Genomic DNA, 10,180 nt, shown 5'->3' on the forward strand with positions numbered 1-10,180 from the left:
TGCTTTACATTATGGGAAAATACTAAGAATAGTGATCAAAGCTTTAACCACCTTTACAATGAGCTGCCCTGGTGTTGTACCATCTTTAGACTTGAACTTTGTTTCAGGCGCAAACTTAATTGTTTGCACACTTGGGATTAGGAGCTAAAATAACCAAGCATATAAAATTGCTTGGTTATCCTAATATATATATATACAGGGTGTTCGGGATAAATTTGACATATTTATAATTAATTATATTTTTCCGTAAGTTACATGTATTAACACACACTTCTCTTCATTTAAAAGTTTGGACCCTTCTTCATTCATATACAAGATGTCAGAAAGGATGGATAGCTGGAACCCACCTGAATCATGGAAGAGAATAACTTGTATCATGATGATTCGTGCCCGCCATCAAAATAAGGATATTACGACTGCTGCCCAATGCTCCCTGAATACAGTAAAAACAATCAGGCATGAACTAGAGACTTGCAATGGTGACTACGAGGATGTAGCAAGAAGAAAGATCCCTAGCAGACGATCTGATTGCGTTCGTACAGCAGAATTCCTCGCAAATCTGCAGGAACAGGTGTTGAAGAACCCTGGCATTGGAATTCGGGCTTTGTTCGTGGAGTTGCTAACTGTAGACAAGCCCTGGATAACAAGGGTAGCCAATGGTAGGCCGTATGTATGGCAGCAGGATTCGGCCCCTTGCCACACCTCTGGGAAAAGTCAAAAATGGTTGTCTGAAAATTTCTACGACTTCACCAGTCCAAATGTTTGGCCTCCAAACCCCCCAGACCTTAACCCCATGGATTATTTTGTATGGGGCGCAGTTGAAAAAGACACCAATCGCACTTCCAGTAATACAAAAGCCCAGTTAATGGATAAAATTAAAACGGTTTTTGCGGCCCTTCCCAGGGAGACTGTAGCATCAGCTTGTTCGAGGTTCCGAAGCAGAATTGAAGCTGTGATCGATGCTAATGGTGGTTATTTTGAGTAAATCTTGTTGATAGTATTGTAATTAACTCTGCCTGTAATGTTTTTTTGTCAATTCATTAAATTTAATAGATACAAAGAAGATTTTCTTTTTCCTTACGAAACTGTCAAATTTATCCCGAACACCCTGTATATTACTTTCTTCTTTCTTTCTGTTTCTCTTTTTGTCTATTTCGGTATTTGTCTCTTTCTCTCACACTGTCTTGGAAAGATCCGCTTCGCAAAAATTTTCCACTGGGAGGTGAGTCAGCGAGCCTGTCACTAAGGTGATCATCTCCAATAACAAGCAGTCCGGCCAGAATAATACACTCAGTCAACAGATATAATAGTCTTTATAATCTTAAATACTTTGGCCATAATTCAAAACAACCCAATGTTTTCCTCAATCAATTTTTCCATAATTGATATAAAATCAAGTGTAATTTAAAATAATTCTTTTGAAAGTTTTTCCTTTATATTGATATTTTATTTAAAAAAATATGCTTATATATTCAAATACATTAATAATTATATTGTATATATCTTCAATAAATAAAAAGAAAACGGTTTGGATTCCACCCTAGGAGGTGAAGAATAATCAATCGACCGTGAGATGCGGTGATTGATTCATTCAATCCAATACCCTTGGAGGGTAATGGATGGCAATGCTGTAGCCAATGAAGTTCTAACTGAGGCTCGGCCATTGCTGTTACCCTCCTGTCATGATCAGAGCTTTAATAGCTCAATAACACCTTATCCCTACACTGTCCTCTACAGATAACGGGGAAGATGAAAAGCATTCTTGCTTCGCCTCTTTAAGCCAGTCCTTATAAAGATATAAGGATTCCACCTGTAATCTTAATAACAAAAGAAAAATGGTCTTCAATAACAACATCGATGAAGAACACAAACATCAAATTTACATTTACATCAGCCAAGAGTACAGATGAAGGAATCCGAATTCAACCAGAAGGAATTTTGGACTACCGCCAGCTCACCAGACTTATGGATGAACTAAAAGTCCCATACCATACATTTCAGCTCGAAAGCGAAAAAAATTTAAAGGTAGTGATTAGAGGGCTGGCTGAGACCATACCAGCTGAAGAAATAGCTACTGACCTCAGATCACAAGGAGCCGATCAAGGTATCGCGCATGTACCGAGCAGACAAGCACCCTATGCCTCTGGCCATGGTCGAGATCAGTAAAGAGCATAGAGAAATTTACGACCTTAAAATAGTTTGTAGCTTGGTCATCAAAACAGATCCTCTCAAAAGAAAGGCTTCAGCTGGTCAATGCCATCGCTGCCAAAAGTATGGGCATGTACAAAAACTATGCAAAGCGGATTACAAATGTGTCAAGTGTGGTAACAACCATCCCTCACACATTTGCGTCAAACCACGAACCAAACCTGCTAAGTTCGCGAACTGTGGCGGCCCACAGCCAGCAAATTACAAGGGATGCTCACTCCACCCATTTAATCGGATAGGGACTAGGGAGGTAGTAACCCCGCCCACTCAGAAGCGAGTCACACACCTTAAATCGGAAATTAAAGTGCGAAATATTACACCTGATAAATCATATGCCTCTGTAATTTCCTCATGCAACAAGCCGGCAGAATCCACACCAAGCAGCCAAAACTCTGCTGCAATGCTTGCTGCCACTTTGGGAAAAATGCTATCAGTTTTCAGCAAATCAAATCCAAACCAGGATGACACAAATAGATTTCTCAAAAATTTCCAAGTCATATTCTCGATGATTAATGGATAATTCGGCCATCACAATAAATTCTATACAGGTTGCATTTTGGAATGCTAATGGACTCAGCAATAACATTCTAGAACTCCATGAATTTGTTACCCACTACAAGATTGACATGATGTTAGTTAATGAGACCCATCTGCGGCCATGTGATAATCCCAAACTAAGAAATTACTCGTTAATTAGAAACGACAGACCTAATGCCAGAGGTAGAGGTACTGCAATCTTTATCAAGAAAAACATCCGCTACAATGAGATAAAAAAGATTCCTACAACTAATCTGGAAAAAACTGGCATAGAAATTTACACCATTAATGCAGGCAACTTAAAAATACATTCTGTTTATAAGCCTCCAGGCAGAACTCTGTTATCCTCTGATCTTTCTCAGTTGCTTGACACTACTGAAGCAACAATAGTAGCAGGTGATGTAAACTCAAAACATCCCTTATGGAATAGCAAGTGTACCAATTACAACGGAAAAATCCTTTCCAATTTGCTAAGTTGAGAAATATTATCATCGCAGGCCCGATTGAACCAACGCACTATGGATCACATGGCAGGCCAGATGTATTAGATATAGCCATATTCAGAAACACATCTCATCAATTCCAGCTGCAAGTAGTTAACGACCTCAGTTCGGATCACATCTCGATACTCCTAAAATCGGGTGAGGATCCGGAACTTATTCCCAGTCAGTCATTTACCAATTTCACGTACAGCACCATGCTGCTAAATACCAAGAATACGTTGAACAAGTACGTACTAAAATTGTACCTAATTTGAAGAGAAAGTTTAGTGCTCAGAAATCTATTTTTATTAAACCAACACCAATACAAAAAGCTCACCCTTGGCATCGTTTGTTGTAAGCGCGGAGATAGCAAAAGCAAAAAAAAAACATTATCTGATGATGAATTTGTAAAACACAGTTCTGTGAAAATGGCACGTACATTTGGGGAAGATAAAATTGCCAGTGAGTTTGAAAGCGTCCCACTATGAAAACAAACTGTAACAAAAAGATTCGAGGGAATAGGTTCTCACATATTAAATAAATTAAAAAGTGTTATTACAGATTCAGCTTACTTGTCATCGGCTCTGGATGAATCAACTGACATAACAGATACAGCTCAACTTCTAATTTTCATTCGAACCGTTTCCAAAGACTTTGTTATTAATGAAGAGCTATTAGCATTAGGGTCATTGCATAACACAGTCAAAGGTCAAGACATTTATGATGCAGTTATGAAGGTTGTAAATGGTACTGGTGACATTAACAATCTCACAGTTATTGTGACTGATGGCGTCAAATCAATGCGTGGTACTCAAACAGGCTTACTTCGCTTAGTAAGGAAGGATGGAATCAATTTCCCTGTATTGCACTGCAGTATACGTCAGGAGGTTCTGTGTGGTAAAATTCTGGAGATAGGGGATGTTATGAAAACTGTAATGAAGTGTGTGAATCTAATTATGGGCGAAAATCGGGCCTTGATTATCGTGCCGGCCGCAAGCGTTTCTAACAGAAATGGAGGCAGAATATGACATTTAGTATTGTACGCAGAAGTGCCTTGGCTAAGCAGAGGGAACTGCTTGAAACGGTTTTTTTGCTTTGAGAAAGGAAATAAAACAATTTATAGAGGAAACAGGAGCAGACAAACAAAGAACTAAACACGAACTATGTGATCGCCATTTTAACAGCTTAGTCGCCTTTCTAACAGACATCGCACACACCACATGAATGAACTCAATGTGAAGTTACAGGGACGTAACCAAACAATCTCAGATTTAGTTGGACACCTAGATGGGTTCATAAGTTGAGTGAAGGTTTTTTAATTCACCCTAGCCAGAGGAAACTTGGTACATTTCCCTTCCTGCAGGGAGTTGATGGAGGAGAGCCGTGACATTGACTTCAAGTTTCTATGCCAATGTTAGACCAGCTTTTAGAGCAATTCAGTAAGCGATTTTCGGACTTCAGTGACATGCGGCCACAACTGACATTATTTAACAACCCAATGAAATGCGACATTTCAGAACCGCATGACACTATTCAATTGGAGTTGTATGACCTTCAAAGTGATCCCATTTTCCAGTCAAGGGTGGAGATAGGCATTGACTTTTGGAAACTGGTACCAAGGGGAAAATATCCTGCATGGAGTGATTTCAGCTTGAGAATCGCATCTATATTTGGAAGCACATATATATGTGATTGTACTTTCTCAACTATGGGGGCCGTTAAATCGTCACAAAGAAGTCGACTCACTGAGGACCACCTTCAGGATTTGTTACGAATATTGTCATCATCGTTGAAAATCGACTTTGACGAACTTGTTGCCGCACATGAACGCCCATAGTGTTTTCATTAAGTTGTGTTACACGTAAAAAAAACAGAAATATGTAATTAAATTTCATTTAACAACTTATATTTAAATCAATCAAGTATTTTATATTGTTTTCCCGGTAGTAAAATGATTTAACAAATATATTAATTCAATACATATAACTATTGCCTTGAAAAAAATGCAGAGTTTATTTTTATTTAAGTTCTGTCTAAAAGTGTGCGGCCCGTGACGCTTCCACTCATCATATATTGGCCCTCGTATAGAATGAAGTTGGCCACGCCTGGGCTACATCACTGCCATCCATTACCCACCTGGGTACCCATTTTAGTCGCTTCGTACGATATGCATAGGATACAGTGGGGCTGTAATGTAAGTAAAGCCCTCTCTAAAAATTGAGACGATCCCCTAGACTACTCCCTACGAGTTGCCGAAAGACTGTCCAACTCAGCGTTGGTTCCACTCAGTGAGGTTCTCCAGCGTGGCCACTCACTGGCCACGCTGGAGAACACCCTCCCCCAGAGACTAAGAATGCTCTCTCAGGGCAAATCCCTGAAATCTAATCCCTCCTCCTCACCGGGAGCAATGAAGAAACCTAAGAGAGCGAAACTCTGCGTCCGATTTAATCGCCTCTTACGACATGCATGGGCTACAGTGGCGCTATTCTTATCCTGGCCACCACACGGGGTATGAACTTTTCATTAACGATTAACATTTCTGACATGAAGGGTTAAGCAAAATGCTTTTCATATTCCTGCTATTTGATAGGGAACAGTGAATGGAAAAATTTATGAGTCAATTGCTCGCCCTGAGCCGGCTTGAATATTAAAAGAGTTGCTTCGTAATTTGCAGCTAGTTGAACCAATTTGTTGGGGTGTACAGATGCTTTTGAGAAGAACTTTGTTACTGTAGTTGGCAGGAAAGTGTAAATATAGAGGACTTCTGTGTCTCGATGGAGGTGCACATTTCTTACAAACCACGGAAGGTTAGAATCATTCGTAGACATTTATTTTGCACTCGTTGCAACTTGAGAATATTAGTATCAGCGGTATGACTCCAAGCCAGAGAAGCATAAGTGAGTATAGGACGAACCATCAGTTTGTAGATAAGCAGTTTGATTCTGGTGTTTAGTCTACTGTTCCTGTTGATTAGAGGATGGAGTTGAGTAATGGCTTTTGATGCCTTTACACAGAGAGTCTTGAGATGGCAGCTGAAAGATAGCGTTCTGTCCAGTAGTACACCAAGGTATTTGAACTCCGCTTTTCACCGTATTTTTGTGTTAAATAGGAAGATGTCCCCTTTATGAAGCATCAGTCTTCTGGTGAATAGCATGGTTACGCTTTTCTGGGGATTCACCTGCAGTCTCCATTTGGAGAACCATTTTTCAATTAGTAGTGGGTTTTCTTGTAGTTTTCTGATGGCAAGATGCAGCTGTATAGATCTGGCTAATATTTCTGTATCATCGGCGTAGATGGCCATTATAGATGACAGTGGATTGTGTGGGATATCACACATGTATATGGAAAACAGAATCGATGCCAGCAAGGATCCTTGTGGGACTCCAGCCAAGATACGTTTCTATGCCGAAACCGCACCACTGATCTTGATTTGCATGCGCCTTTCAAAAGGATATGATTTAATTAGGTGAACTATTTCCAATGGTATTCTAGTTGAGATCCGTTTATGCAATAATCCGAAATGCCAAATTTTATCAAATGCACTGGCTATGTCAAGGAAAATAGCCCTAGTGCATTGATGCCAATTGTATCCAATTGAGATATATTTGACTGGTGTATGTATATGTTGTCTGGTACCGTGCAATTGATGGAACCCAAACTGCTCCTTAGGAAGAATGTTTAACTTGTGTACGGAGGCTTGGAGTCTGGTAAGAATAACTTTCTCTGCAATTTTACCCAAATTTGAGGTGAGGTGAGGCTGATTGGGCGATAATTTTGAGGAATGTGCAGGTCTTTCTAGGTCTTATGGATTGGAATTCCTAAAGGATACACAAACCATCCTCATAGCACTCACTCATGAACTGGAATAAACTAAATCCAGACTCACTGCAGATTATCGCGTGGAACGCGAACAGCCTCAGAAATAAGATCTTGGAGCTCCAAGAGTTCACCCAAAGACATCAGCCGGATATAGTTTTGATAAATGAAACTCATTTGAGACCGTCAGACAACCCGAAAATCAAAGGATATCATCTGAGCAGAACTGACAGGCTGACCCACAGAGGCGGCGACACTGCCATTTTAATCAAGAATTACATTAGTCATCACTCGGTAAATGTATCACCTACTACTAACCTAGAGTTACAGGTATAGGGGTTCTCACGAGCTCGGCTGGTAGACTAAAAATCTATGCAGCATACAATCCTCCATTAAAAACATTACTGTCCTCGGAGTCTTGGGCATTAGAGAGCCTGTCATCATTGCCGGTGACTTAATCGCCAAGCATCTCGCCTGGAACAGTTCACCTACCAATAAAACGGCCATATACTTTCTAACTATGCAGGATCCAATATCGCAGTTGTGGTAGGTCCCACTGAACCTACCAATCATAATACGTATGGCACGGCCTTGATGTCTTGGACATAGTCATACTGCAGAATGTGAGACTCGAGTAGAGTTTAATGACACTAAATAATCTTTCATCTGATCACAATCCAATACTGCTTCAGTTGAGAAACCAAGAAAAACTGTCTCCACCCCCCACGCTCATTCATATCATGGTGACCAAAGTACTCCCGAAATATATTGGTCCTGTTCCCCTTATAAAATCCAAAGAAGAAATTGAAACAGCTGTTAAAGAGCTGACCCAACAAATTAACACAGTGTTACACCCTGATGACCAAGAATGTAATAATTTTAGTTATCATGGTGTAACAAGAAAATAAAAATATAAAATCCTATGTAAGTAGCTAATACAAAATATTTAAAGACAGAAAATATGCTTGCATCCAAGAAAATTAATTATAGAAGAAATTGTTTGTTTAACTAAATAATAAAAAAGGGAATCTTATTACAAACAAAAAGGATATGGAAGAAAATAGGTTAAGTAAGACAAAGAAGATTAGAGATAAGAATTTGTATGTGAGAGGCTGGTTTAACAAAAAGGAGATTAAAATATTCAAGTAAATTCTAAAAAAGGGATTAATTTAGTATAGAGGCTAGCTTAAAACAAATGATGATCCCTCAAGGTCAATTCCCGAAGTGAGACGTCGTCACGTGAGAGTAGCGTGCAAGCGAACTGTAGCATGTTTTGGGCAGAAAAACACGACTTTAATTGGTGAGCGAGATCGACTCCAGAAGGGGGCGGGGGAGAAAGAAATTGAAGAAGGTGCCGATAGGAGCAATGCAAATAAAAGGGTGAGGAAACCCCCCCCACACACACACACACTAGGCTTTTTTTTCTCAGAGTATCTTCACGAAATTTTCGCATAGGTAACATGGGTTTCCCTGAGTGACGGGGTAGGAGTTATCTCCGTCCGACGCAACAAGGAAACAAAGTGTGAGGGAATTCGATCTCGTATTCCTATTGCAAGAGACGAGGAATGCCGTATAGTTACAGGAAGGAAGAAATTGTATCTCTTCATCCAGTACTCGTATCGAGGGAAAGAAAATCCATACAGAAGTCCGTGCCCACGTGATGAGTTCCATAGTGATAGAATAGAAGATCCTGTGTGTGTCCTTAATTCAAGCACGAAAGGTATAGATCGTGAAAACCAGCGTTCGTCCTAGAAAGGTAATGTAAAATCTTGTATCAATTGAAAACGCATATAGTTGCAATCATTGTTAATTACTGGACAGTCGAAGATATACTAGGACTTTAGTACAAATCAGAGTAGAATGAGAGTAAGCTAGTATATATTATTTGATAAACATTCATCTGCTAGAGATTTATGTACGAGCATGGTATCTCATATGAGAGTGTCTTAAAGGTCAAATGTGTGTATGGGTTTAGCGAAAGGATAGTTTAACCTATATTGTTTTGTTTTGTAAATTACATAATGTAAACTGAAAATAAACATTAATGTCCATGGTATTATAGCAATATAGAGCATTTTGACTAGTATAAGGTTAAGTAAAGTGTTAATTTGTTCCAGGATTATATGTGTATATTTATATGTATAAAGTATGTTATGACGGCATGATCGAAAATTCCCATATAGGATTTTGCCGTAATACATGTATTTTGCTTGTGTAATTTTGTAATTTTAATTCTTAGTATTGAATTGTGTTTTATATAATAAAAATTGAATTGTCCCATGTTTGAGAGTTTAAATAAACTTTTGTTCACTAATAATACAGTTGTCTGAAATTGCTGCCTAATGCACCACTTGAAAAGTGGTGCATTAGGCAGCAATTTCAGACAATTTTGTACGAACCTAATCATGCAGGAAATTAGTGTGTTAAGTTACGAGATAGAGGGTCACAACTACTTAATTGTTTCACACTCAGACATAATTTTGTATTTGCTCCTTGTTTTCAAATTATATATCCTAAACTAAATGTCCTGAAAGGCGCAGTATAATATAAATATTAGGGACACTAAAGGGAGAAAAGGCTTAAATATTAGAATTTTGTAATATCTCGTTCGTAGATAAGTTTTGATTAAAGAAAATATAGAGATTCACTTGAAAGGAAAAAAGGAAAGTTTAATAATCGTAAATAAGGACACAACAACAGCCTTTATAGCAGTTCCTACTTCCACAACTGCCTTCAGACAAACAATGTAAACCCTCTTATGAACATCTAGACTTCAATCACATCTACAGGATCCATCGACATGTCAGATGCTCATTAAAATCTTCTGTAACCTGCTCCAATCAACTTGCACCCACATTACCAGCAGAAATATATGATATAATCAAGAAATTAAAAAACAAAAAGGTTCCTGGAACTGACTGCATCACCAACAGTGTGATAAAGCTGCTTTCTCATATAACTATATAATGAATAAATTAAAAACAAAAAAGGTTCCTGGAGTTGACGGCATCACCAACAGAGTGATAAAGATGCATCTTCGTATAGCTATGTTGCATCTGACCAACATAATTAATTCCATCCTTCGTTTCAGACATTTCCCTCCTGTTGGAAGATGAACTTCTCGTCCTTATAAGGAC

Source organism: Typopeltis vanoorti, unplaced genomic scaffold (assembly GCF_054136105.1).
Source record: "Typopeltis vanoorti isolate ZY-2024b unplaced genomic scaffold, IOZ_Tvanoo_1.0 HiC_scaffold_867, whole genome shotgun sequence".
In the NCBI taxonomy this organism is placed as follows: domain Eukaryota; kingdom Metazoa; phylum Arthropoda; class Arachnida; order Uropygi; family Thelyphonidae; genus Typopeltis; species Typopeltis vanoorti.